The 26,605-nt window shown below is 43.2% G+C and overlaps 1 protein-coding gene across 2 annotated transcripts in view; it reads left to right on the forward strand.

Annotated features, from left to right (window-relative positions):
• SLC22A23 (solute carrier family 22 member 23) overlaps positions 1-26,605 on the forward strand; it is a 117,555-nt gene that overhangs the window by 27,888 nt on the left and 63,062 nt on the right. The window lies entirely within an intron of this gene.

Genomic DNA, 26,605 nt, shown 5'->3' on the forward strand with positions numbered 1-26,605 from the left:
GGAGCGCCTGGCTGCAGTGGTTGGAAGGGGATGCACAGCCTGCCTAGCAGTTAAAAATAGTGCACAGGGAGGCTAGAGGAGAACAGGTTCTTTAAAAGAAAGCAGGGGGAAAGCTATTTTTAATGAGGGTGCCTTTTGTTCCAGTATTTGTTGCTGTTTGCACGTCCAGGGAGGAAGGATGGGCACCTTGCACCTGCTGGCTCAGCACGGCTGGGTGCACAGCGCTCCAACCTGCTGCCCCGCTGAAGAGAAGGAGGTTTGAATTTACCCATTGGGGTGGAAAGCCCTAAGCCTGTCCTGCGAGGAGTTTCCTTCGGACAGGCGAGAGGTAGGGGAAGAGGCGTGGGAGCTCCGAGCAGGGACGCGTGTGCCTGAGTAATGCCTCAGCTGGCGTCTGTCCGTGGACTCGTGCAGCAGGTGAGGCGTGCCGCTCTTACCGCGGAGAGCTCTGCTTGCTGGCTGCAGCTCCTGTGGGGCAAAGTACACTCGGCAAATGTGGAAGTCATGGAAGAAAGCAAATCTGATTATCTCAAGGGCGGAGAGCGTGCCGCTTCTGGGTCACTTTAGTCTCACTGGGGCATTGCCTTGGTCGTGACCACGGGGCAGCTTTTTCCTGTGCGCTTGTGCAGGGGGCCAGATGCTGCAGCTGACTCGGCACAGGTCCCTTCCTCAGGGCTCGCTTTCGCAAGCTGGCACGAGCTGATGCAAGAGCTCTCGTGGCTGAGGGCATGAGTTCCCCCTCCCCATTCTCCCCCTCTCCTCTCACATTCTGCTGCCCAAGCAGTGCTGGTGCCAGCATCTGCCTCAGCCCTCTGCAAGGAAATCAGTCCACTTTCCCTCTGGAGAAGACCAAGCGTGCTGCGATCAGTGGGATGTGCCCTCTGATCTTGTCTCCTCTCCCTTTGGGAGATCTGCTGCTGGCCATCGTGTCCCTTGTGCTGCCTGAGCCTTGGGGAGGGGGGATAGAGCAGGAGCGTGCCCCCACACCCAGCAGGACCAGATAAATGAATAAGGGGAAGCAGGGGTTCCCTTCCAGCTGATCATTCCCTATGCCATACCTGCCTCCTTCCCGATGTCCCTGCTTTTGTCACTTTCTGGAGTCAAAGCTAGGGTGATGGCATTAATTAAACTATTTAAGGGGAAGGAATAGCGGGGGCGAGTTGTATTTTTCTGGCAAATGCTCCTGGCAGGTTTAACGAACCTCCCGTTAAAGTGCTGTGTGCCATTGCTAATGACTGTACCTGAGCTCAGACAGCACAAGCCATGGCGCAGATTTGCAGACAATTGCAGGCTGTTCAGCAGTTTCATGGGTGACTGAAATACAGATTATGCTGCAAAATTAGAAAGTCTAGGCTTGAATGAACCAGTAAATAGGCTCTGGAAATAGCTTTGCTGAAAGAGACAACATTTTCTCATGTTGCTGCAAGGAAGCAGGGGTGCCCCTCTGATGCAGGATGGGTAGGCACAATGTTTCTCTTTCGCTGTTAGGAGAAAACACTGTTGAAAATCATAGGTTGTGTTTCAAAAGCCTGGAGAAGCTTGGCAAAGGCTTCCAGGCTGGTTAAGATGTCCAGCTGTGATGTATCTTTCTCACTTATAGCTAGGTCAATCTAACCTGTTACTCCTGTAAATTACACAGGCACTGATCTGAGAGAGGCTAAATGTGGCTGCTTAAGATTATTTTTTTTTTTTTTAACATGTATCCTGGAAAGCTAGAGTGGTGTGTTAGAAAGCTTGCTCCAGGCTGAAGAATGAGCAAGTGCCAAAGTGGAGCATGGAAGCCTGTGGGTGTTGGGCTGTAGTGATGTCAGATTTGTAAAATAATTTTGCTTCCAGTCAGGTGTCAATATAAATGGTGAGATTTAGATAGATAGATTTTTTTTCTTTTTTTTTTTTTTTCCCCCCTTCCTCTTCCCTTCCCTCCCAGAAGTGTGTAGGCTCTGAGATCCTGGAGCATCCAAAGTTTATAATTCCCATCTGTCTTGGAGTTTGGTCTAAACAATATAATTGCTTGATTTTATTCTGTTTTCCTCTCCTGATTCTTCAGTAGCAAGCATGGCCTTGGCTAGGCAAGGTAGGTGAAGCCCTGGAAACTGCAGGCTCTGAAGTTATTCTGTGTAATCTGAACTGGCTCAGTAAATAACTCTGCAAAGCATTCCCAAATCGGAGGATGTGGAAAACATCTGACTCCTTTCCAGTGCATTGACATGTGCATTAACTCGGCAGTAATGTGCAGTTCTTTCCACTGACAAGCCTGTGATAAGATCAAGGTTGTGAAGCCACCTACATTCTGTTTATGTAACCAATCTTTTCTTGCTCTCAGTCACTTGAGGCAGATCTAGTGGATGTGATCATAGAGAGATCCACCGAATTAAAATCTTACTGGATCACCCTAAAGTGGCAATTAATTGGTGAATGATGCAGAAGCATTTTTTTTAAAGAGTGGCCAGGGGCTGTTCTAACAATGAGATGGGATGTGAGTTTCTGGAAACAGCACCTCTGCATTTTTAATAGCTTTGTGTGAAAACTGCTTAAAAAAAAAAAAAAAAAATAGTACGCAGTAGGAGCACTCCAGCTGCTCAAAAAAAGGACTCCGCATGCCTTTTTATCAAATGCCTGGGGGCTCAATTTATGCAAGAGTGGAAAAGGTTACTGGAATTACAGTACTCTCCTTATAAGTATAAATCTTCCTTGCTCTACATTGCTTCCTTCAGTACAATCAAATTATGACTCCTTGTATAATCTGTTGGCTTCTTTCTCCTCAGTACTTCCTCCAAATTTCCTTTCCTTTTCTGATAGTCAGAGTTCATATCAGCTCTTCCAGGGACACAATGTCTACCAGTAGGGCATGGGCTGTCATCCTTATTTTAACCCCTACAAACTGTATTCTGGAACAGAGGTGCCCTTGAAGCATTGCTAACATATTGTCCCAAATCCTGGAAAAGCTGTACCGTTTGAAATTAATTTATTCAGAGTCTTAAAGTATGCGAAAAGGAGGATCTTTCTAAAGCTCCTTGGGAGGTTAGATGTTTGGTTAATGCAGAAATTGCAGCAGGATCTAATTTTAATCAGTTTTTCCATTTCAGTTGCTGAAAATCTTCTGCGTTGTCAATGTGACAAAAAGCCCAATGAATTAGTTTTATTTGAGGTACTTTTTGTATGGCTGGTCAATTGGGAATGCAATTAAGATGCAACACTACAGTTGTAATACTTGTGGTGATGATGACAATCGGATGAGATTAGAGTACATTTGTAGTTTCCCCAGCTCAAAACACAGCTTGCATTTACCACTTAAAGTGTCTGTCTTTTAATTCTTCCAAATGAGCTCCAGGAGTTTGGGTATGCTCAGTATGTGAAATCTTACCTTCTGTCATACAAATACTTCTAACTGTTCAGGACTGTAATGACACTTTTAGGGTTTTGGGTTTGGTTTTTTTTTTATTATTATTTTGTTTCATCTGAGCAATGTCAAATAGACTCATAGGTCTGCTTATCCTTCTTGCACAGCTAAGAGCTCACTACCACTGTGAGGAAATGAGAGGGGATCCTCTCTTCCCCTTCCAAATTCCTTTGCATTGTCGCAGCTGTTCATACAACCATGGCTTCCAACTATAAGGGAGTGTTTAAGATGGATGTATAGTTAAATCCAGAAAGCTGTCTTTCACTTGCAACTATTTGACTTGGCTAAAGCAATGTTAGAGCCTTACTGTAAGAGTACAGTGTCCGTTCCCCCGCTGCTATTTTTTTCTTTCTTTTCCTCCTTGTTGTGAGACAGCTGCTAAATGGCTTTTCCTTGCTCTGTGGATCCAAGCCTAGTGTTCAGCATTGTGGAGGGCTGCTGTTAGCAAAAGCTTCACATAACGTGCGTGCAGACACCCATGCAAGCCCTGTCCGAAGAGACGGACGCTGCTGCCGGGGTGTGGGTGGTTGCGCCTTGCAGAGTCCTTCTGCCGGCGTGTGCGAGTGCCGGGCCCCTGCCAGCCTCCCCCCGAGAAGGGTTTGATAGTGCAACGATACTGTGTCACTGGTGTATGTCGAATGTTGTTGCGGGTTTATGGTTAATCCCATCCTTCCATGATCCAAGAGGTACGTTATGTTGTTTTGTTTGGGGTTTTTTGTTTTGTTTTGTTTTTTTCCCTGAGAAATTAAAATGGTTCGGAGGCAGGGATGTGAAAGCTCTGTCAGTTGTGAGTTTTGGTTTTTTTTTTTTTTTTTTTTTTTTTTTTATTCTTTTCCTAGCAGGACACTGAATTTGTTTCAGAAAGCATCAGAGGGAAGGTGTACATATAAAAGTCCATTGGCTTACTGAGTTTTATCTATCCTGTTCCTCGGCTACGTCCTTACACTTGGCAGAACTTGAAAACTGGATGGGCTGGTGTTGGAAATGAGATGGGCAGCAGCGAGCTCAGGAGCTGCCCTTAAGGTAGTCAGCATACAGTGTTGGATTTTTTTTTTTTTTTCCCCAGCTACTTTTCTCAGGGAAGCACAGGCATATGCATATTTCTCCTGTGTGCATGTGTTAACTTTCTGCTGCAAAAGGAAGCGCACGTAGGTTCATAAATCACCTATGAATGAATAGTGCTTTACTTCCCTTTCCTGCCTGTCCCTACAGGTTAGCTCATCAGGAAAATGCAAGCCAAATTATCGTGGCAACAGGATGTACATAGAGGAAAAAACACATGTAGAAGGAAGGTGGATTTAGAAGTTTTCTATAGTGACTTGAATATTCAAGTCCAGCAACGAATGTCAGCACACAACTTCATATAAATATTTATGTGCCATTCAAGAGGAACTGTAATTTAACAAGGCTAGCCAAATTTCCATCCCCAGTCATGCAGACATGACTCCTATTTTCTTGCTTACAAGTAACGTAACTCCATGGGGTTTTTAGTAGTTCAAGTTAATTAAATTTCACCCAAAGCATGAAATTTGCAGGCAGCACTCATTGCAGTATTTCTATAAATGCATATTATTTAGTCGGATACAATAAAAAGTTCACTTTTGTTTTAATTCTTTGGTTTATTTGTTGCCAGTCTACAGAATTTAATCATACATGTTATACTAGTGCTCATCAGTCATTTTTCTTTTTTTAAAGAAAACTACTCAGTATTGCACTGCGGATAAATTTGTTTGTAAGTTGTATGCTGCAATTACTGATGGACCTAAAAGTATGAGCTATGTTTTTGTCTTTTGAGAACATCTGGTCCCTTCTTAAATGGATTGTACATACACTGACGTAGTTTTTAGAGATAAGTTGAGGCACAAGTGCTTGTTAGTATCTTGAAAACTTGTTTGCTCACATTCTTTGAATTCTGGTTAGGGTATGAATTGTCAGAGAAGAAATCAGTTTACTGAAGTCTAATGAATGATGTGAAAATTTTTGCAAGCACTACTCCAGTTTTGTATATATAAGCTGTATGTCTGCTTTAGTCACCCATACATTCAGTAAGGAGTCTTTCAACTAACTATAGATGATATTTAATTTAGGCCTGGTAATAAAACAGGTGGTATCTTAAAGAGAAGGGGTGTCTGAAGAAGGCTCAGTGGCTTGGAAATGTGTCTGTCCCTTGGTGAACAGTGTCTGTGCTGAACTGTGGGTGAGGGAGCATGGTCCAATATTTGCATCGGAAGTTCTGGATCCACGTTCCCGCACCCCTCTGTGATTTCCCCAGCTCCCAGATACCCCAGCATCTCTAACTGGCTTGTCCTTGGAGGAATTCAGGGCAGACTAGTCATTATTGTGGCTGCTTCTTCCAGCTTTGTCCTATTCCTGTGGCCCTTTCACAGAGCAAGCTATTAGCTTGTACACTGATGCCTCAGTCCTCTACAGTCAGGCATTTAAGTGCAAATACATCTCCATCAGTGGCTTACCTCACATATTCAATATATTAAGGATGTGCATTTCATTCTGCTGCTGTTTTATTCTCTGAGGAGAACAATCTCTGGCAGAAGAAGCAGCGGAGCACAGGGTTTGCGCACGCCTCGGCCAGCCGAGGACACAAGAGGTGCCTCGGTGCAGAGGAAGGGGTCAAGCTCTGCTGGAACGCTGTGTGCTGTAACTAATAATCCTGTTAAAAATACAGACTAGAAGACCTGTCTGCTCTGGTACTAAGACATAGGTAGGTTCCGTTATGTACCATCTGTTATCCAATCACTTGAGGTTAATCCCCTGGAGAAATGAGGAGGGCATTTTCTCCATGAAGCATTCAGTTCAATAGATATTTAAGCACACGGACCAGGGATCATTGTCCAAAATAAATAAATAAATAAGTCCCTAGAGTTTTCTGCTTGATGTGAAACTGCAGTCCAGAAGGAATAAAGTGCTGCTTTGTCAACTCCTCAAGGGCCTTCTGCAGTTCTACTGCTGCTTCCATCCTGGTTTTAGTCCTGTGCTGGTAGGCAGCGTTAGCTGTCTCGTGGATATAAAGCACTCTGTTTACAGCTTTATAAGTGAAGTCAGAAGAAAGAAAAGTAACAAAAACCACAGGGGAAGCAGAATCAATAATGTGGTGAGGCAAAAAGCAATATAAGGGAAGGAATAGGGTTTTTTATTATAGCAAACAAAAATGGATTGAAGGCAGGGAGGAAAAACAAGAGCAACTTAAAAAGATTCTGTAATGGTAGTAGTAGTTTATGTGGTGAAATTGCAAGCACTGATCCTAATAAAATCCCATTTTTGTTTCATTTATAGCTTTGACTTTGAAATGGGTTTTTTTGCCTAGAACTTGACTGATTTGTTTTTCAAGGCACAAAACCAAATCTGTGTTTCTAGGAAGCTTGAGGAAAATTAATTAAAGAGCTTCTGGATTATAGATCCATTAAAAATGACTCTGCTTTGAAAGTTAAATAAATAAATAAAGCTGTCAATGTTAGTCATCTATTGGAAAAAATGACTTCTCTTGTATCTGTGCAGTAGATAAACCCAATTACGGAACTGCAATGCTTTGGAATTTGGGCATGAGAAGCTTTGATTATATGAACCTTGACTGTACCCATATGAGTCTTTTCAGATGTCATGTGTGAGTTGAGAGTTGTGAATCATCCTGAAGTGTTGTCCCATCCTGCTTGCCTTTTTTTTTTTTTTTTTTTTTTTTTAATGTCTGTGCTGAGTCTGGAAGAAAATATGCAAAGATCAATATGCGTCTTGTAAACTTTTAACCTGATGGATTTGACTTTTTCAGGAAACAAACTTTACCCTTTCTGACTGAGTGCTGCGTTTCAATAAAATAAGTATTCATGCAGGTGCCTTTCCTTCCTTCCTGACCTTTTCTTTAATGGTGGTTTTTGGCTGAGGTTAGGTGCTTCGTGTGGGTCTAGGGTTGGTAATGTGTCAAAGCAGAGAAAAAGAATAGAAGATGGATGATCCAAAGAGAGAAAATAAAGAAAATAGAATATACAGTATGTACCACAGCTGCTTCTTCTCTCTTGCTGCTGCTAAGAGAGAATGTGACAGATATTTTTCTAAAATAAGAAATCTGCTCCTATCCAATGAAGAATAATAGCAGCAATTAAAGATTTCATATACTAGTTATTTTGGAAACAACAACATGGCCAGATGAAGCCAGCAGCGTGTCGTGCTCGCTTGTGTGAACCCGAGTAGCACTGCTGTCTCGGTGCTGTACTTTGCTGGGATCCCGGCTGGGAGTTTTCAGTGCCTGGCAGGATTTGCACCAGAGACAATAGTACATTTTCCTGCCAGGACAGCTTTGCGTATGACTTCTGATCAGGAAACGTTTATTTACCCATAGTGTCTGTCACTCCTTCAGGCTGCCCATGCATGTCCTGCTTGCTCAGTGCCACTCAGCTGCAAGCCAATGGCTGCAGTGTGTCTCTGCTCACAGCAGAGAAATAACCCAACTGCCTATCAGAGCAGGAGAGATGGCCTTTTATATAGGTAGATTTACAAAAAAAAAAATCCTTTCTGCCCTGATTGCTGGGAGTAGTTAAATTCTTGACGGTGCAGGAACTGGCTGAAGCTTTTGTCCTGCTAGAGAATCTGACAGCAGCTCGGGCACAGCCGAAGCTGACCTAGCTCTCCCTGCTCTGGGTCTGCCCATCCTTCCCAGGCTAGTGCCTCCCACCTACTGATTTTCCTACAGTGAACGGACTCAAGGGTATAAACCAGTAGAAAACTATTGATTTTATTGTTTGGTTTGGTTCTAAATCAGTTTTCTCCCGGTCTTTCTCCCCCCAAAAGCTCACCGCAGGGTCAGATGAGCGTGGGCAGACGGGAGAGCAGGAGCAGGTGACTGAGGAGGCAAGGAGAGAGGAGGGGATTGCAAGAGCCACAATACAAATCTGACTTGCTGTAGTGCCCTGCTGTAGATGCAGTTTAAGAGCCCTTGTGGCTTGCTGGTAGTGCAGATGAATCAACTCTTGCAAGCTTATTGCAGCAACCTTAGGTCAGGAAATTCTCTTGGTGAAAACAGATTAGGCTGTTACAAGTCACCGTGAAGCTTGCCTTTATTCAGTGCGGGTCATTCTTGAATGTGAGATTTAAAACTACTTTCTTGCAGGCTTTTTAAACATTAGACAGTGTTTAATTCCATCTTGGCAGAGACAGCAGGTCTAATATGTTTAGAAATGTACGTCTTGGACAGGTTGATGTTTCCTCCCAGGATAAACTGTCTTTGTCTGAAGTGGTAGCAGATGGAAGTCCTTCCGCCACGTCTAGGCACTGACTAACTTGGCTTGGAGAAGAGTGGATAAACTGGCAGTAGAGAAAAGGATTCTTAAAAATAATTTATAGAGATCTGCATGGCTTTATTTACTTCATCTTTCAAAGTGAGGATACTGGCTTTGGATTTATATAAAATGTCTGAAGCTCAGTTGGAGAACCAAATATGATCAGGTCTTGGTTATGAGATATCCCCTTTTCTGGCTGGCTTTTCTTAGCAACATCCAATTTAGTGAATAAATAGAAGCTTCCAGTCTGCCGATGACAACAAATAATCTGTGATTCGGAGTAAACCATCTCACTCGTGAACTTGGCAGTCCTAAACCTTCAGAAGCAGAAATGCAGACTATCAGTCTGATATTACAGTACTGGAAAGACCCAGTTTCTTTGAAAAGGTCATTTTTGTTGCTATCCCATCAGTTTTGCTTCAGTAAATTTTACCCTTTAAGGAGACTAGATTTTATTTTTGGCTTTAGGATAAAAAAGAAGATATGGGCTTGAACTAAGGGGCAGATATGATGATGATTATTGTGTCTAGGATAAAGATGCTGAAAGATGGTCTCTGCGTTGAATTGTCTGATCAGCTCCTATGACTTTGACCTTCTAATCAGAGCATTTGCAATTTTGCGATTGTCATAGTGGTGGTGTTCTTCTCAATTATTATTATTATTTCTGTTTGGTTAATTAATTTTTGTTTGTTACTTAGGTGGCTGCCTGAGAATGTCTGACTACAGCATGTTCATCTCTATTTTAAAATATTATACTGTGTAAAATAAGAAAATACAAAGGGAGCTCTCTGGATTTATGTGTTTAGGCTTCAGCTGTGTCTTTTTGTGTTGTTGTAAGTGGTAGTATTGAAAAGAGTGAGTTTGACTTTCTCAACACTGGAAGGGAATAGTGCTTATTCTTTGGAGAAGGTATCTATGTGAAAGGTATGCTACAACATTTGCTATAATATATTAAGAATATTCACCAAGATATATAAGACTTGTATGAAAATTAATTTGTCCTGATGATTCTGAATTAGCAATATTGGTCTACAAAATATTATACACAATTCTGATTTCAAATAATAGAATTTTAGTGACTTAAATTTAAGATACTACTGTAACAAGATTAAATAATTTCAAATAATAGAATTTGTGACTTATATTTAAGTTACTACTGTAGCAAGGTTAAATGCCAAACTAAACAATCTCTAAGTTGTGGGGGTTTTTTTATACTGCATTGCAGTTACATACAAAGTGTAAATGGTATGAACTGATACCGTTGGGATGTAAACCTTGAGACAATTTCAAGACAGGCGTTCAGTGTAAAATGAATTAGATTTAATTTCATTTAAAAGCTAAGTGTAAAATTATTATACATCTGAGAAACCTGGAGGAATGCGGGAAGGTGGGCTTTCGTGGGGTGGCAAACTGCGTCCTGACCAGTGCTATCTCGTGAAATTAAACCTGAAACCCGAGCAAAGGTGTGGCCCGCATTACAGCCCTCGAACGGCATAGCCAGGCTCAGAAGTTTCTGATGCATGTTGCCACCTCCTGAATTTTGCTGATTTAGCTGGGTTTGTAACTGCACTCAAAACAACCTGTGCAAGGCGATGTGGCTTAAACAAAAAAATTCAAAAGTAGCTCTCAAAATATTTTTCCCACCCCCACCACCGCCAGTTTGTCTGCTCTGTTTTTTAACAGATCCACTTTAGGATTATTGTGTGATTGCATCAGCAGTGGAGTTGGTGCAGATAAGGGAACCATAACCTGTAGCATGCTCTCCTCACACCACATTGTCTGTCTGCATTCAGGATGAACTCTATGTAGGTGAGTATCTCATGTACAGCAGAATACGCTTCAGATAGAGTAAAATCAAGGGGGAAGAAATCAGAGCAACATCCTATGAGGAACACTTTATTCTTGAAGTATAAAGTTTTCTAATGGCAGCATGCAACTTTGACATGGCTACAGTCTTTGGACCCTGGTAAAGGAAGTTAAAGAAATGACAGGTGACAGACAAATAGTGTGTGTGCAGGTTCCAGCTGAGCTGGCCACCCTCCCTTGGAAAGGTCAGGGAGGGGAAGAAACTGCCTTTCACTCAACTGGTTTTAGTGGAAAGTCATGGTCTTTTTTTCATTTGGAGTTCTGAAACATTAGCAGCAGACCTAGCAAAGATAGATGTATGAGTGAATAGTGGCAAAGGGGTAAAAGGCACATGATGAAACACTAAATGGAAGGCATGGCATATGGGGACATGTGCCTTAGAGGAGAGGAAGATTGCCTAAATATATATATATGTATGTATATATACACACATTTCTTCTTTGAAAATTTTATAGTGTTGAGATAGAAACTCTCTACAGAAAATGTGTGACTTTTCTGGCATCTCCCTGCGCTGGGGAAACTGTAAATATTTCATTCTGGGTCATATTTAATTTCTGCATTCTCTGGAGATAATATGGTGCTCTTGAATGCTATCTATGTTTTATTCCTCATGCCTGGATTTCTGGATTGTATATTTTTCACTGTAGTTTCTTTCCTTGCTAAACTAGTCTGCTGTATCGTGGGAATCCTTAAGCGATGAGGGCAGACTTAGGTGAAAGCAGGTGTCAAAATATTAAAATCTCTTGTGGGATAGAAATTCCCCCATCCTACGCACACGACGTATATAACCTATTGTTGGCACAATTGTCTCCCATGCAATACCTTAATTTCTCTTCCTCTGTGTCAAGTTCTTAATGACCTGAGAGTGGCTTACAGAAAACGCTGACAGAACATAATCAAGAATGGCCTGAAATACTCAGTGATATTTGGGTGCAGCATGGGGGGGTGTGGTGATAGAGGCAGTTGCTCCCCAAATCTGCAGACATTGGTATCACAGTGTTTATTTGCACCTGGTAACCCCACCAGTATTCTTTCCCCTGTTGATTTCAACTGGGATAACTGAGGGTGGCAATCCAAAGCCTTTGGATGGAAAGTAAGAGCCTTTTTTTGGAAGCTCCTGGAAAGCCTGTGAGCTGCAGCGTCAAAGACAAGAGCTGCCCCACTCCTGCTGTTGTGGATGCTGCTGGAATCCTCCATTCCAGAGGGAAACAAATTCCCAAGTGCTGGGTTATGAGTTTTTTCTTCACTCCTTTTGTATCCTTTTTGTGGGGCTTAGAAACATTTCATCTTTCTGTGTACCTTATTCCAAAGGCAGCATGTTGGGAGACGGACAATGAAAGACTGGTGGATACAATTTGCAAACTTAGTTTTCCATGTGATGATAAAGATGGTGTGAGACGGGATGCTAGACTTACAAGGACATAACACCGGCTTTTTAATTCTGTTATGCTTGAGTGCTTGATTCTTTTTGCAATGTTAATACAGTGCATGTGACATAGGAGGAGACTTCATTTTTGTGTATGTGCGTGACCTCTTAGGCTGTTTCAAGGGACAGAAATTCCTTACTGGGGCTTCTCTGTGGACTTGGAACCTTTGACTGAAATGACAGAGGACTGTAGGATGACCGTTTATGCATTGGCAGGCTGTCCACTGTCATCTTCATTGCCTGGCTTCTGGTGGGACTAAGCACCCTGACACTGCTCGTGGTGCTGAGGAGAGGGAGAGGGAGGGAACAAGACATGTCTTTGGGAATACATGCTTTCAGAATAACTGCAGAAAATGGGCTGGCACCCCAAAATTGTGTGTAAAGCCATCGTGGGAGAACATACTGCTGCCTCTGTAAGAGACGATGCACTGTGCAGCGCCTGGCTGGCGGGGACACGGCCGTGCTCGTGTGCACCTGAGTGACACAGCAATGTTTCTCTGTACTTATAGCCACAAACTAATGAAATGTGACTGGAAAGCACTGGGAGGGTGTGGGCAGGTTGTGGAGGTGGTGTTTTGACCACTGGTCCAGGCTGTGATCTGTCTTATGCTTTCCTAAAGTAGCATAAATTTTTGTTTTCTGGTCTGTTACTTTAGCAAAGGATCAGGTAAATTGTTTGTGTGTGCAGATTTTGTCATAAAATTGTAATAAAAAAAACAACAGCAAAATCAAAAATCCTAAATTCTTTGTTAATGAAGTTCTTTAATTCCCAAGTTGGAATGTAAAATCTGATTATCTCTGAATTTAGGAGATTTTTGTTTAACAGAGATAAGGAAAAATGAGTTGAGTCCAAAATGGTGCTACTGCCTTTAGGTGTCTCAGTATGGAAAAACATTATGGGATGCAGTGCTGTCAGCAAATCACTTTTGATCCAGTGTGAATGCTCCTCACCTGAGCGAAGGCATATAATGCTCTGTGTGTGTGTGTGACTTACTGTTGACCCTGGTTTCCTGGCAGTGCCACTTAATGGCTTTTGCGTGTTTGGAGAAAGGCCTGGGCTGAATTCCCCAGCCATGCCAGTGTGATCTGTCCCTGAGATGTCCTCCACCCCAGCAGTCACCACCTCTTCTGAGAGCACCCAGGGTGCCTGTGGCAGAAGCTGGTGTTAACATTGCTCACCATGTTTGGTTTCTTCGTTGACACAGCTTCTTAGTGAAACACCTGATGAGTCGCTGTTAACTAATCTCACTTGGGTGTATGGCTGTCGCCTCCCTGGAGACCAGGGAGAAGTTCTGTCTGTGTCTTGAGGATGCTGTGAACCAAAGAGATACCATTTGCATGCAGCTACAGCTTCTTTCTTCATGTAATTTTATAATTCGGTACCTGTAGGGATAGCAAATTGGAAGTGAAACTGGCACAACCAGAAGGAAGTGTATATGTTCCTCACTCCCTCAGACAGAACTTTTACGTAAGAGGGACACTTTAGAGATGCATATTGAAATTGATTTCATCTTTCTGCCCCATTAAACAAGCAATTGCTTTTCAACAGCAGTTCACAGATGAATCTGAGTCAAAGCAGGCTGATTAACTGGAGGACAGCCAGCTTGGCAATTGTTTGTCATCTCCTGCTTAATAGTCGCAGTGTATAGTGATACACACATCAGACACTTAAAACTTCTCCCCTCGAGAGACAATACAGTAAATTAATCTGTTGAGAAATTATTGAGATTCCAGCCTCCCTACCAACTTTTTCATTTAACTAAGTTAAATACTGCTAGATGGAGTTGCTCAACTCAGTGACGCACAGCCAAAACTGGAAGACTTTATTCTTGCTTTTTTGCATTTTGTGTCTATAAAGGGGTGGGTTGGAGTTCAGCTGGGTTGAATGCACTGAGGTGAAATTTAATTCCTGTCGGCTAGTAACTATTCTTCGTTCAAATACAGGATATGCTTTGCTTTAACTCACAAAACTAGGGAATCGTTGCATGTACATATCAGCAGTGGACTTTTTTCCCCAAAGTTAGGATGTCCTGAGGGCACATATGCCCATCCTTATTCTCAATATCTGAGTTTGGGATATTCTAGTGACTAACTTGACTTCTGAAAGGCAAGGGTGTTAAGGAGTGTCTGTTCAAACTCTGGCTGGGTCTTGTCTTTAATCTCCCAGTATTTGTCATCCTGATTATTTTAAAGAAAAAATAGATGTATTTAAAAGCTCTTAATCATTGTCATGATCCCACTTTTGATTAGTGAAATAAACATGCTGTAGTCTTATGGGGGTTGAGAGAAGGTGGAAAGAGGGAAGAAACTGCTATGACTGTGTACAGGAAGCATCTTAGTTATATTTTCTAATTCATTCTTACAAAGGGATATTAATGAAAATGGTGGAGTTTAAATGGCTATATTGCTACCTGCAGGGAGGGGAGAGTGAATCTACAAATTGAAGTGCACAGTTATTGGAGCACTTATCTGCCTATAATATAGGTATATGTCTCTGAACTACTACATGTTTTTATTGCTGCCGCTTTAATAATTAATCTACCCTTTGGAAGATGCAGGCTTTTTGTCTACAATTAATGTACTCTTAACGTACCAGTGTCTACCACCTCGTCCTGAAAGTGAAGTGGCATCACGAGAATCTGCTACAGGGGGCTTGTTCCATCTTTGACTGCATGTTCATATGTCTTCATAGAAGGTGTTTTTAATCCCTCTCTGATGCCAGGTTCAAACATAAAGCCTCCAGTTCTGTTCTGTAGATCTCCTCCACATTAGCTAGGAGGACTGATCCATTAACAACTATCAATAGTAAAAGGCAGCTTTCGCTGAACTAGACTATGGAAGAAGGCATGAGCCGGACCAAAAGGGCTGTTGCATGCCTGTCTCTGGCTGGAAGTGGGGAAATGCTCACCCTTAAAACACAGATCTTGCTGCCTAGAGGATGAGCTCTTTTCCCCGTGTGGAAGGCTGAGTCAGGCTCTGTTCAGGGCCTTCCTGCGCTTTCTTGAGAGACACCTCGTGTGGTGAGGTGTTGTTCGGATCTGTCAGCAGACTCTGCAGGTTGTTGGTGCGGGTGTGTTTTGTGTTTTTACTGTTCTGTCTTGTTGGTGTAGAAAGGTGATGAATCAGCATGTAAAGTCTGCCACAGTGAATGTGGTGTGAAGCGGGGTGCTCAGCTGCTCCCATTTGTTTCCCAAGATCCCCTTAGGTTTCCTGGTTGTTATCTGAAATGAGGAGCTCTTGCTTTTTTCATGTGGGAGAATCAATAATGTGTGCCATGCTGTGCCCTATTCACCCTTCTGCCTTCCATTAAATACAGCTGATGATCACCATGGATTGCATGTTGTACAATCTGACTCCAAGGTGCAGTTAGTGAGGAAGAATCTCTTTCCATACACTGTATGTCATTCCAGGCAAGATGGGGCTAGAGCAAATGTCTCTTAGGCTTTAAAACACATTTGGTTGGTGGATTTCTGATCCCTGTGTTGAAGGAGAGAAGGGAAGCAAGACTGGGAGGTTAGCTAACAGAAATGTGGAGGGTGGCAGAGGCAACACACTTGTGTCTCGAGGTAGCTTCTGTGGCTCCGGGAAGGAGGTGTCTTGCTGAAGGCAATTACTTTGGGGTAGCAAATTAACGCAAGCCCTCCTAACTATGAATGGAGGGATACCCCTAGGACAGGCTTTGTGGGAGAGTAGAAGAAGCAGAAGAAATGAAAATAGGAGATGGTGAAGCTGCATCTGTACATTGGGCAGAGGGAAGGACAAGGAAACTTAGGGTAAAAAGGAGTAACAACAGGATTCTAAATCAGTAACTTATTTCTGAAACCCAAGAAATAGAAAGAGAGAGACAAAAAGGTAGACAGCCCTGCTTTCTAACTATTTGTTTCCAAATAGTCATTGAATGTCTTAGTGGCTGATATAAGCCCTTTCAATTGATCCCCTCCGTGCCGTGTTTGTATTTAATTTTTTCATCGATGCAGAGCTTAAATTCTGAAAGTCTCTTCAGCACCACCACATCTAAATGGAGTCTTCCTCAGTGGCTGGCGGGTTTTTTCCTGTTTGTAGCAGCCCGTGCAGTTAAGACCACATGATGTTTGCCTTGTTTGCCTCCATGGCTGAAACCATATTTAACCCGGGTTTCCAGAGGCAAACAGTAATATTTTTCTGCCTCATTGAACTGTTTTTAATTCAGTTGGGGCATTCTTCAGAGATCCAAACAAGGTCGTACAGGTTGTCTAGAAGTAATAGAACAGCTTAGTTGTATGGCTACTGCCCAGCCTCACTGGTGGAAAGGTGTTTCCGAATCAGCAAAGAAAATTGGTTAATACTAGGTCTGTGCTCCTTTGTTCCCTGTGGTGCTGTTGATAACTGAACACATGATGAATACTGGCTAGAATTGATGGCTTGTAGAAAAAAACAGTATTATTTTTCACTTTGATACTTTTTGGTTCATTTCTGTCAGTTTACAACAGTATATCTACCCATAAGGTAAGGATGCCCTATCAGAAGAAAGTATGCCTTTCCCACAGTGATCAGAGAAATACAAGGCTCTTCATTTTATTTTACCTGTATCTGAATGCACAAATTTCTAGAATTGGTGAGGTATACAGTTTAGCTGCTGTAGCAGTGATACTTCAAATCATCAGTGCTTTTTTTATTGTAAAGCCAAACGGAATTTACTTTAGAAACAAAATTATTCATAATTTTATTCTGTAAAATTTTGCTTCCTGTAAGGTATAGTTGTATTAAAAAAAAAAAAAAAAAAACAAACAGAACTCTAGTAGCTTGCTGTTTAGTTGTGTTGATGATGTGGAAAACCGAGCTGGATAGTGCAAACTCAAGTACTCATCCTTCCAGGAGCTGAAGAGGATGATTAGTGCCAGGATTAGACAGAACTTCTTTCAGGGAGCCAGTTTTATATCCAAGGGTCTACCACGCACAGGTTCATGAGGGACTTGTTTTGAGACACGTTCTATTTTCCCTTATACTGCCCCAGCTGTAACCTGTCTGTATTGTAACGCTAATAAGCTGCCTCTCTTGATGCCCTTTGCATTAGAGAGTCAGTCTATCTGTTCTCTCTGGCTACTCCACATGCACCACCCAACTGACTATTGTCTGTAATTACTATTTGAGCTGTTCTCAGCTTATAGCTATTTATTTGTCTTGGAAAATGGCCAGTGTTTTTCATGGGATTATTTCTCTTTGTTAGAGTTGTTAGAATCATGATGGTTTGAGCAAAACAATGCAACTGTTGGTTTTGGGACACTGAAGGCTAATTCAAGACTCAGAAACCTTGGTTTACAGCCCAGAGGTGTGCACTGCTCAATGTATGGGAGACAGTAAGTACTGTCTCTTGCTTATATGCACTTAATGCTTTGCCTTCATTGAAAATGTGAGGATTTTCTCATGTGGAGATAAGCACTGTATTGTGATAACAGAGCATGCTCTAGGAGATGATCTTACTACTTTCAGGTTAACTGCCAGCAAAATAGAGCAAGTTTTTGCCAGGTGGAAAGGCAAGACTAGCACAGGAGGTGGACCCTCAGCAGTCGGGAAATGGCAGACGTAGGACGTGGAACAGTATTCTGTTGGTAACAGCATGGGCAGATCTAATTAAGTGGGTCTCAGTGGACAATGTTTGTTTCTCAGCTCACTATGGTGGCTGCTTCGATTAGCTTTCTCACTTGTGTTAAAATTGTCCTAGAGTGCTGTGGGTGCAGGTGGCAAATTTTGTTTCTCCTGAGGTAATAGTTTTTGCTTTTTGAGGCCAAAGCAGGCCAGGAAGCCAAGTTAATTTAGCCTGGGTTTCATCTATGAGGTTTCTGGTGCTTTTTTTCCATAGTGAAAGCTGTCAGCATATGGAAAGAAGTCTTGGTGACCTCATAATTTAATAAAATGAGACTGCTAATTATGTTTAGGAGGGTTGCTTAGATTGTCATAAATATTTCTGCTCACATTTAAGCCCACAGACTTTCTTTTTTAAGAAGAGAAGAATTCAGGGTGAATGTCACTGCAGTCTATGGACTTTATTCCCTGCTTCTCTAACTTCTGTGTGGTTTGGTAAATTGCTGCCTTGCCTGACTTGACAATTGATGGTTCTGGACAAACAGAGGGTTATAATTGCATTATCCCACAAATGAGACATGAAGGTTTCACCTGATCTTGGCACCCCTCTTCTGGACAGAGGCGGGAAGGGGGGCTGCCCTTTGGGTGGTGCCTGCCTGCTCCCGGTCCCTGGAGGAGTGGGAGGCTCCCCAGGAGAAGCACCAGAGAGCAGATGGGACCCCAGAGGCTCCCCTTGCTCTGTTCTGCTCTTCAGCTCTCCCGTTCAGAAATGTGGATGAGGCGAGGAAAGTGCTGTGCACCGTGGGTTGCTCGTGTGTTTTACTCTAACCACACTGGAGGGGGAGGAGGCAGCTGGATTCAGGTTTCCTGTTGCTCTCCCTCTTCTGGCTCTGTTTCTCTGCTTTCCTACCCCCTTGTGCCTCTCCCTAGCTTCCTGGCAGCCTTATCCCATGGCATACTCTTTTCACCCCCTTTCAGGCCGTGCAGTAGCACGAGAGAGCCTTTGTTGTAGCTGGAGTGCTGTATCTGTGAACATAACTGCCTGTGTTTGGGACCCCGCACCCGGGGACACCTCAGAGAGGAGTTGTGTGGCCGGCACCCTCTGAGCTGAGCAGCAGAGCTGTGGGGAGGCTTTGGGGATACAGGAGGGATGCTGTGGTGTGAACAGCGTCAAAACACACTGGCGGTTGCTGCCGTGGAAGTGTTTCTGCAGGGCAGCAGCTGTGTGTTCACATAGCATTGGAGCCTTAGGGTATCTATGAAAAGGAAGAAACTTTTTCAGCATTGCAGCGGTGGTGGCTGCATCGCACACTTGGAGAAGGAATACCTCTTCTTGGGGGTCTTCTTAGCTCTACTTGCAAGATGCTTTCCTTCCCTGCACAGCTCCTAGCCCACGCTGTGCCCTGCAGCCAGCCCGTGTCTGTGTTATTATGGCCCAGCACTCTGCTACACCAAAAGTCATTGAGAAGAGCTGTCCTGGGGAGGCTGCTGGCACTACAAGAAGCCCCGTTTTGAGTCAGCATGTTGATGCTATGCTGCAAGTGCATAATGTTCAAAGGCTGTACTAATTATAAATTGGTCTTGGGAGATGAGGATAAAAATATCTTTAGTCAGCTTGTCTCTGTAAACAACCTGTGATGCAATTTGGAAACGTGGCACAGTTTTCGTGTTACAGGGAATGTGCATGCTGTGTGTGAAGGACTTCAGCAGTCTTGGTGCAGAGCTTCCTCATGGTCAGGCTGATGAATAAAGTGGAGAAGGAATTTTTTTTGACAGAGATGGCAGAGTGGATATTCATGAGATTCTCTTCCATGCAGCATGGCAGAAATCAAGAGTTTCCCTCAGTATTGGGGGAGGAAAGGTGTTTATTATACCAAGTGTATGCTGCAATAGTGCCACATTTTTTAAATAAGAAAATGCCCTTGAAGCACCTTCTCTGTCCTGACCATATGCATTAGGGTGGAATCTCTCCTGTGCATTGCAGGAGAGGATTTGCTTCTGTGTGTGCAAGAAATCATCTGGTTCACTGCTAAAACAAATGACAGCATGTACTGTCACCCGCAAGGTGACATGCCCTGCTGGAAGGGGATGCCAGAAGCAAAAGAGCCGGGTGCCAGCGGCAGATGAGCAGGGAGCACCCCTATGTGAATCTGGTGGCACCGATGCTGGTAGGGGAGCCGTCCCCGCGGCAGGACCTGTCTGCACAGCTGGCAGCTGCTGCGACGTGGCGGCGGGAGGGAACCAGCAGCGAGGCCCCGCAGGCTCCTTCGGCTGGCGCGGGGCTGATCCCAGCCCATCTGCTGCTCTGGTCCCAGCAGAGCTGAGCCCCCCGTGAACCTCCTCAGCCTTCCTGCCCGTGCCTCACGTGAACTTTCCGGTACGTGCCAGGCATTTGGGAAGCTGAATAATGCGAGTGTGCTTTTTAGTGAGGCAAAAACACTTTGCCTTTCCTTTGTTCGTCAGCTCCACTGTGATTTAAACCAGTGTGGGACAACGTTTCCAGTTTCCTTTGGGTAATGTATCTTGCTGTAGGTTGTGGGTTGACCTGTGTTCTGCACTCTTACTTCTTATGAAGCAAGGAAAATACGAGGAGAGGAGGGAGGAGCAATGATTGACAGCCCCACTTAAGTGCCTTCTAATTCAGTATTTTGGGACCGCATCAAGTCTTGAGGAGAAAATGCCAGAAGTATGCAAAAGGGCTTATCATCTGAACTAAATTATTAATCGAAATATTAAAAGAAGAGTATGCAAAGATGTAAACTGAGCACACCCCGCTGCAGGCTGTAATGAGCTAAAATGCAGTCAGGGTGTTGGGGAAAGACCATAGAGTGTTAGTTAGCTCAGCACTGTTGGCCTCCTGAGTGCATATTGACACCTTCTGCGCAAGGATGATGTCAGGTTTTCGTCACCTTTGTACGCGTTTTTTTGGTAGCTTAAACAAAACAGGATTTAGTCTGTGTTAGCAATAGATAACAGCAGCTCCAGTTAATAGTCTGCTGTATATCTGGTGAATAAGTAACGGCAATTGGAGCCTCTTTGTTCCTATTGTCTTGTAACTCCCCTAGGTTTTCTCATTTGTTTTTCTCCTTGCTGTTTGTCCTGTAAGTGCTTATAGCTAGCTTTACTGAGATGTCAGCCTCCTCTGCAGCCCCTTCTTGCATCAGCTGTTTTCAACTGTTGAGTACGTATGCTTGTATCTGTCTTCATCAGCATTTTAAAAATTGATGGCTTTTTCATTTTTTTTAACCATGTTAGGTTTAACAGTCCATTTTCTGACTCTGTTTTAAAAGAGGTGGGAGTCTTGCTTCTCTTGCTAGAGCATGATCACCTCTGCATTTCGGAGCAAAGATAAATATGTGTTGAGAGCTTTAGATTAGGTGAGTGATTATGAGGTTCTTCCTTTTTTTTTTTTTTTTGGTCTTTCTTAATGCTGCTATGGAAAGGCTGGGTTGGAAAACCAGGTCTTGCAAGGTTTTTTTAACGCTGTTAAGTCTGTTTTCTCTGTTTGTCACTAGTGCTTCAGTCAATGTCTTTATGAACTTGAAGGTCTTACCTTAACCTTGATGACTAACTCAGATGTAACAGCAGTGTGATTTAACTTGGAAAAGTGCTAGAGCTCGAATAGAAGTCTGTCTGCATTCAGGATAGTAGTTAATATGCTTGAAGCTGGTCAGCTTGTAAGAAGACTTAAGCATTTCTTGGAATGAAAATGCTTTTCTGTGCCTGCCTCTCCCCACACCCCACCACCCTTTCTCTCTCCCTCATATATTAATTAATAATAATCATTGTGTAGGTTGGGATTTGTAAAGCTAGAGATGGAATGAACTAGAAATGACCCAGGAAATTTCTGCCATTCTGCATGTATATATAGCTCCTAGACAGCCACAACAAAAAAGAAACCGCTAATTATTTTCCAAATAACTTTGATAGAGGCATGAATAGAAAAACATATGTGAACATTTTTGGAAAAACTATTAAATTTAGAGTTGCTTGATCTGTTTTTAAATAATGTTCAAGAAGTCTTTAACAGCAACTTAAAAAAAAGAGGGAACTTTTCATTGAAGAATCAAAATCCATTTTGGTCTTAAATATAAACCTGAAAAATTTGGACAGGCATTTCTGTTAGATATACTCGGGAAGGTTGGGGGAGGTATGGGAAGTCTCTTCCTGAAAAGTTATTCTGCATGCTCTTGGTGCTGATATCTCATATGGTGCAGAGCTCATCTGAAGCAATAACAGGAAAAGCAAGCTATATGGAAAGCTGCAAAATGTGCTGATTCAGGAGTAAGAAACTTTTATTTGGAACATTCAGCTTCTGATAGTATTTTAGGCTTCCTTCATTTTTGATGAACTCATTTATATTCAGCCATACTTCTCAGCAATATGTTCGTTTCCCCAGTGCGAGGGTCTGATTCTCAACCTGACAAATACCAGTGGAGGAGGGAGAACAGGGACATGTAGATAAGTATGCAAATAAAATGTTAATGGATGTCTTCAAAGAGGAAGGCTATCATTCAGGGCCTATAGTGGAAGCCACAGGTCTTCCTCATTATTATAGCCTGGGTGACGTTGCAGAGACCTCATGTGAAATTGGGGAAGTAAGCACATATTTCTTTCCCTAAAATGATTAGGGGTGAAGTTGTGCCTACCTTCACCCAGGGAAAAAATTTAGTCTCCAAAAAGAACTAAATAGTTATCCTTGTCGTCATCTGATGCTGCAGCTCTGGAATGCTCTGTTTTCAGTTAGATGACCTTCTGTTTGTGTTGTTTAGACATCTTTCTGGTCCCTCTGCATTTTCAAGTAGTCTTGTGTCCTGAGATGATGCTGTCGACCTAGCCTGGTCCATTGCTTGTAGTCTTCAAAATGGTAGGAGCCTATGTTTATCTCTCTTCACCTCCTGCTGAGCTTGGGCAGTTCCTTCTCTGATGTGTTTTGAGCTTCTTGCTCTTAGTTAGTGTTCTAGCTAATTTGGTAAGGCTTTGGTTTTATGTCACTTTTAGCTCTGCACAGGGGTCCATTACCGTTTGTGTGGCCCAAAGGACCAGGTGAGAGAAGTGTCTGAATCCTCAGTGCTAGTAGCTGCATCGAGCAGGGCCAGAGGCCCCTGTGCATCTAGGGCTGTGGCGCAGTGATTCTGAAGAGGTGTGCTTTCTGTAAGGATCAAAATTGTTTATGTCCTCTTCTTGTTGGAAGACGACGATGTTCTTGATTGCAGCATCATTCAGATTTTGTAAAAGGTGAGAATCAGTGGGGTGTTGACCAAACTGTCGTACTTTTAATTTTTAACCTGCTCTTTGGGGTTGTTCTGCTCCCCCTTCATTAAAAATGGGAAGGGCTTCTGAGGGAAGAGTGTGTAATCTCAAACATGAAGCTTTTCCTTAAACTGTGGGGGTTTTTGTTTGTTTGGTTGGTTGGTTGGTTGTTTTTTTTGTTGTTGTTTTGTTTTGTTTTGTTTCTTCTTATGGACTACCATGCAGAAAACAAAGCTTTTTGCCTTTTTTTTTCCTTCCCTCAGTCCAACATGTAGCCCAAGCTGATGATGGCAGGTTGACTGTGGGAACAATTAAGAGTTTCTATTCCTGTCACTTTAATATGTACAGTGATATTACTCTACAGTTCACATGCTGGCCTGTAAGCAGTGGTCTAAACTGATAGAAGTAATGAACTCCTGTGCTCCCAGCAGCTTGTGCACACTTTGGCAAGTGTGTGAGCCATCCAAAGTAACTGGACGCAAATTGGCAGATTGCTTCATATAGAGCTGAGGTGCACAAAAGCTGCAATTACATCATGCTTGGGGTGAGATTCCCTGCCTGTTAGAAATTTTTTATGTATAAGAACAAGCATCTCTGGATCATGACTAAAAGACATCAGCAAACTGTGATCCTCATGCCTATTTGATTGCAAATGAGAAGGAAAAAACCCTTTAAAAATAATTACAACAACAACAAAAAAAACCTTCTCAAACGAACCACTGAGTGTGGGTTGGCTATGGGATTGTGGGGTTTTTGCTTGTAGCTGGGATATATTTATCTCTATATTTATTGCCATATAGTTGGCATTGTGAAAAAAAAATGGCATCTTGCATATAAAGTTACACAAGCCACTTTATCCTGAGCCTCTTTAACTTAATTTCCCATGCCTCTTTTATTAGTAATAGGCATGTACCTGTGAGCAGAGGGGTGGCATATTGTAGTATGTGACTGTCATGGCTTGAGCCCAGAGGGCAACTGAGCACCATGCAGCCGTTCACTCCCCCTTTCCCCCATTCACTCCCCCTTTCCCCCGTCAGAAGGAGAATATGAAGTAGAAATACCTCAGAGAGAATCCATCCAGGGACTGGGAGGAGTAGCTCACCCATTATGGTCACCAGACTTGTTAGGGGAAGAAAACATCACTTTAATTCAAGTGCTAACAAAGTCAACACTTAATAGACAAGGTGGGGACAGTGAGAAACTCTACCGTGTCCAAAAACCACCTCCCCTCCGCTCCTCCCTTCTTCCCAGGCTGAGCTCTGCTCCCCATCTCTCCCCCTCCTCCCCCAGCAGCACAGGGGCAGGGGATGGGGGTCACAGCCAGCTCCTGCTCCTTCCTTCTCGGGAGGTGGGGTGAACGCCGCACATCCCTCCCCTGCTCCACGGGGCTCCCCTCTCACTGCAGACAGTCCTCCACGAACCTTCTCCGGTGTGAGTCCTCCCCACGGGCTGCAGCCGTTCCTGTGCTGCTCCGCCGTGGGTCCCCCCCGCGTGTTGCAGTCCTCCCAGTGCTGAACCACAACAGTGGGGACTGCTTATTCCCTCAGAGTCCAGACTTTTTTCAAGCGCAGACACCTGTCTTGGCGTGGGCTTCTCCACAGGCTTCGGGTCGGCCTCTGCTCCACCGCAGGTGTCCAGGGTGGGGGGTGGCCCTGCCATCTCCCCACGGGATACAGGGGGTCTCTGCTCCGACGCACCGCCACCCCTTCCTCCTCCTTCCTCCCACTCACCTTAGTGTTCATCCTTCTCCCAACTCCTCCTCACAAGTCCCCACCCCCTCTCAGGTTCCTTTTCTTAAATACCTTCCTGCCGAGGTGCAGAGGAGGGTCCTACTTGGACCTGGGGGGATCTTCGAGAAGCTTCTCACAGGGGTCACCGCTGTAGCCCCCTCCCCTGCTACCAAAAACTGTGCCACAAACCCAGCACAGTGATGTAAAAGCAATTGCAATGAAACTATATGATTGACAGCAGCGGGGGGGGAGTGCAGAAAAGACAGCTTGCTTGGCTGCCAACTTGATAAAGCATGTTAGTTCACTGTTTTTTTTTCCTTCTGTTTTACTTGGTTTTAATTTTGATCTCCTGGTTGGGCTCTGTGTCTGAAGTGTTCATTGTTTATGTAAGGCAACACGCTTATTTCTTCAAGCTAAATGCTTATAGCCACTTGTATAAATAGAAAAACGGACAAGATTGATGCAGGATACAGGTATTGGACTGGATCTGCCGTATGCCATACGTTCTCCATACTCTTTTGGACACTGTTGCACAGAACTGTTGTTGCAAAGAGCACTGCTTCTTCAGGGTTTACTTTAGACTTCTTCTCGGGTACTGAAATGAAATTCAGTTTGCTAGTTTATCTGTACCGCTAAGCCTTTGGAAAAAATGGGGAGAATATTTTGATTAGCTTTCATTTTGACCTGTGCTGGACTGAACTGATCATTTGTGACAGTATTGAATGAACCCTGCCAAAGTGGAAGGAAAAAGGATCTTCCTAGTGTTGTGCTTGCAGTGCTAAGAGTGTTGAGCAAATATGCTTGCAGGGGTTCAGCAGAGTTGGTAAGTAATAAGTATAAAGGGGTTTTTTTCGCAGGCTCTAAGTACTGCATAATTGAAACTCTTAAATTGTTGAACCAATTTATATATCCTTCCCAAAAGCAGGGGTCAAGCTTTCTTGGCACAGGCAAACATTTAACACTTCTTTTTATTTAATCCAAACAATCTTTCCTGCTGGCAGCCAAATTGCCTGTGTCATTTCATGCTCTGTGCTGCCAACACGTTGTCCTTTCTTCATAGTACTTGTTACTTTGTATTGTACATACTATCCACAGATATATTTTTTTTTCTGGAATATCAGAACTTGATCTGAAGGAAGAATAAGCTTCTTTTTAAGTTACTGCAGCTTTCTATACATCTCCTGTATTAACTGATTCTATACTCCTAAAACCAAATTTGGCACTAGAAAACAAGTATCTATCTTGAGAAAGTGAAGGAAGAGTCATGAACAGCTTATGGTAATTGTTAGGACTGCGTGGACATAAGAGAAGGTCCACCCTTGCTGCACCAAGACTAAATTACAGATATTTTTAATGGGTCGGTAGCTAATTTGTGGAGCGCAGATCTAAACTGAAATTTTTGCATGTGGTTCTTTCAGTCAAGTTTCATGGCTTACTCAAATTGGTGACAGTGTAAATTAGTGTTAATCAGAACCAAGCCATTTTAAACATGCTGACAGGTCTCCCTGGTGTGCCGAGAAGGCCAGAGCACTTAGTCTTGCAGGTGTGACAGCTTCCACAAGAGCAACAAATACTTCCTTTAGGATTATCCTTTCTCTCACTTTGTAGTTTAAAAGCACCTCTGTAGCTTGTCTCCTGTGGCTGCATCAGATGGAGACTTGTCTTGTGGAGAAAATATCCCAAATAATCTTGCCGCATGGTTCTAGCACAGGCTACAGTGAGAAACAGCACTCTGAATTTCCCAACTTTGCCTTACATTTTCTGTGTCTTCAGGCCAAGATACCTGTCATTCTATGTAACTCATTTTTTTTTTAAGCTTGTTTTCCTAAGAAAATCAGCTAATGGAATGCATTCAGTCACTGTGTATCTTCCTCCTTGCCCCAGTGCTTTCTGCTTTTCCCTCTGCCCCCATCACTTTTGAGCCTGTTGGCCAGTTTCAGTTACACGAAAGCAAGCTAAAATCCTCAGGGTGCTCCTCAAGGTGGAGGAAAGACCTGTCATGGTTCAGGCTTCGTTAGTGGCTCTGCTTATGGACAGGTTGTTCACTCTGGCAAGAGACATCCAGAGAGGAGCAGGACTTGGA

This window comes from Tyto alba, unplaced genomic scaffold (assembly GCF_018691265.1).
Source record: "Tyto alba isolate M040663 unplaced genomic scaffold, T.alba_DEE_v4.0 Super-Scaffold_48, whole genome shotgun sequence".
NCBI classification, from domain to species: Eukaryota; Metazoa; Chordata; class Aves; order Strigiformes; family Tytonidae; genus Tyto; species Tyto alba.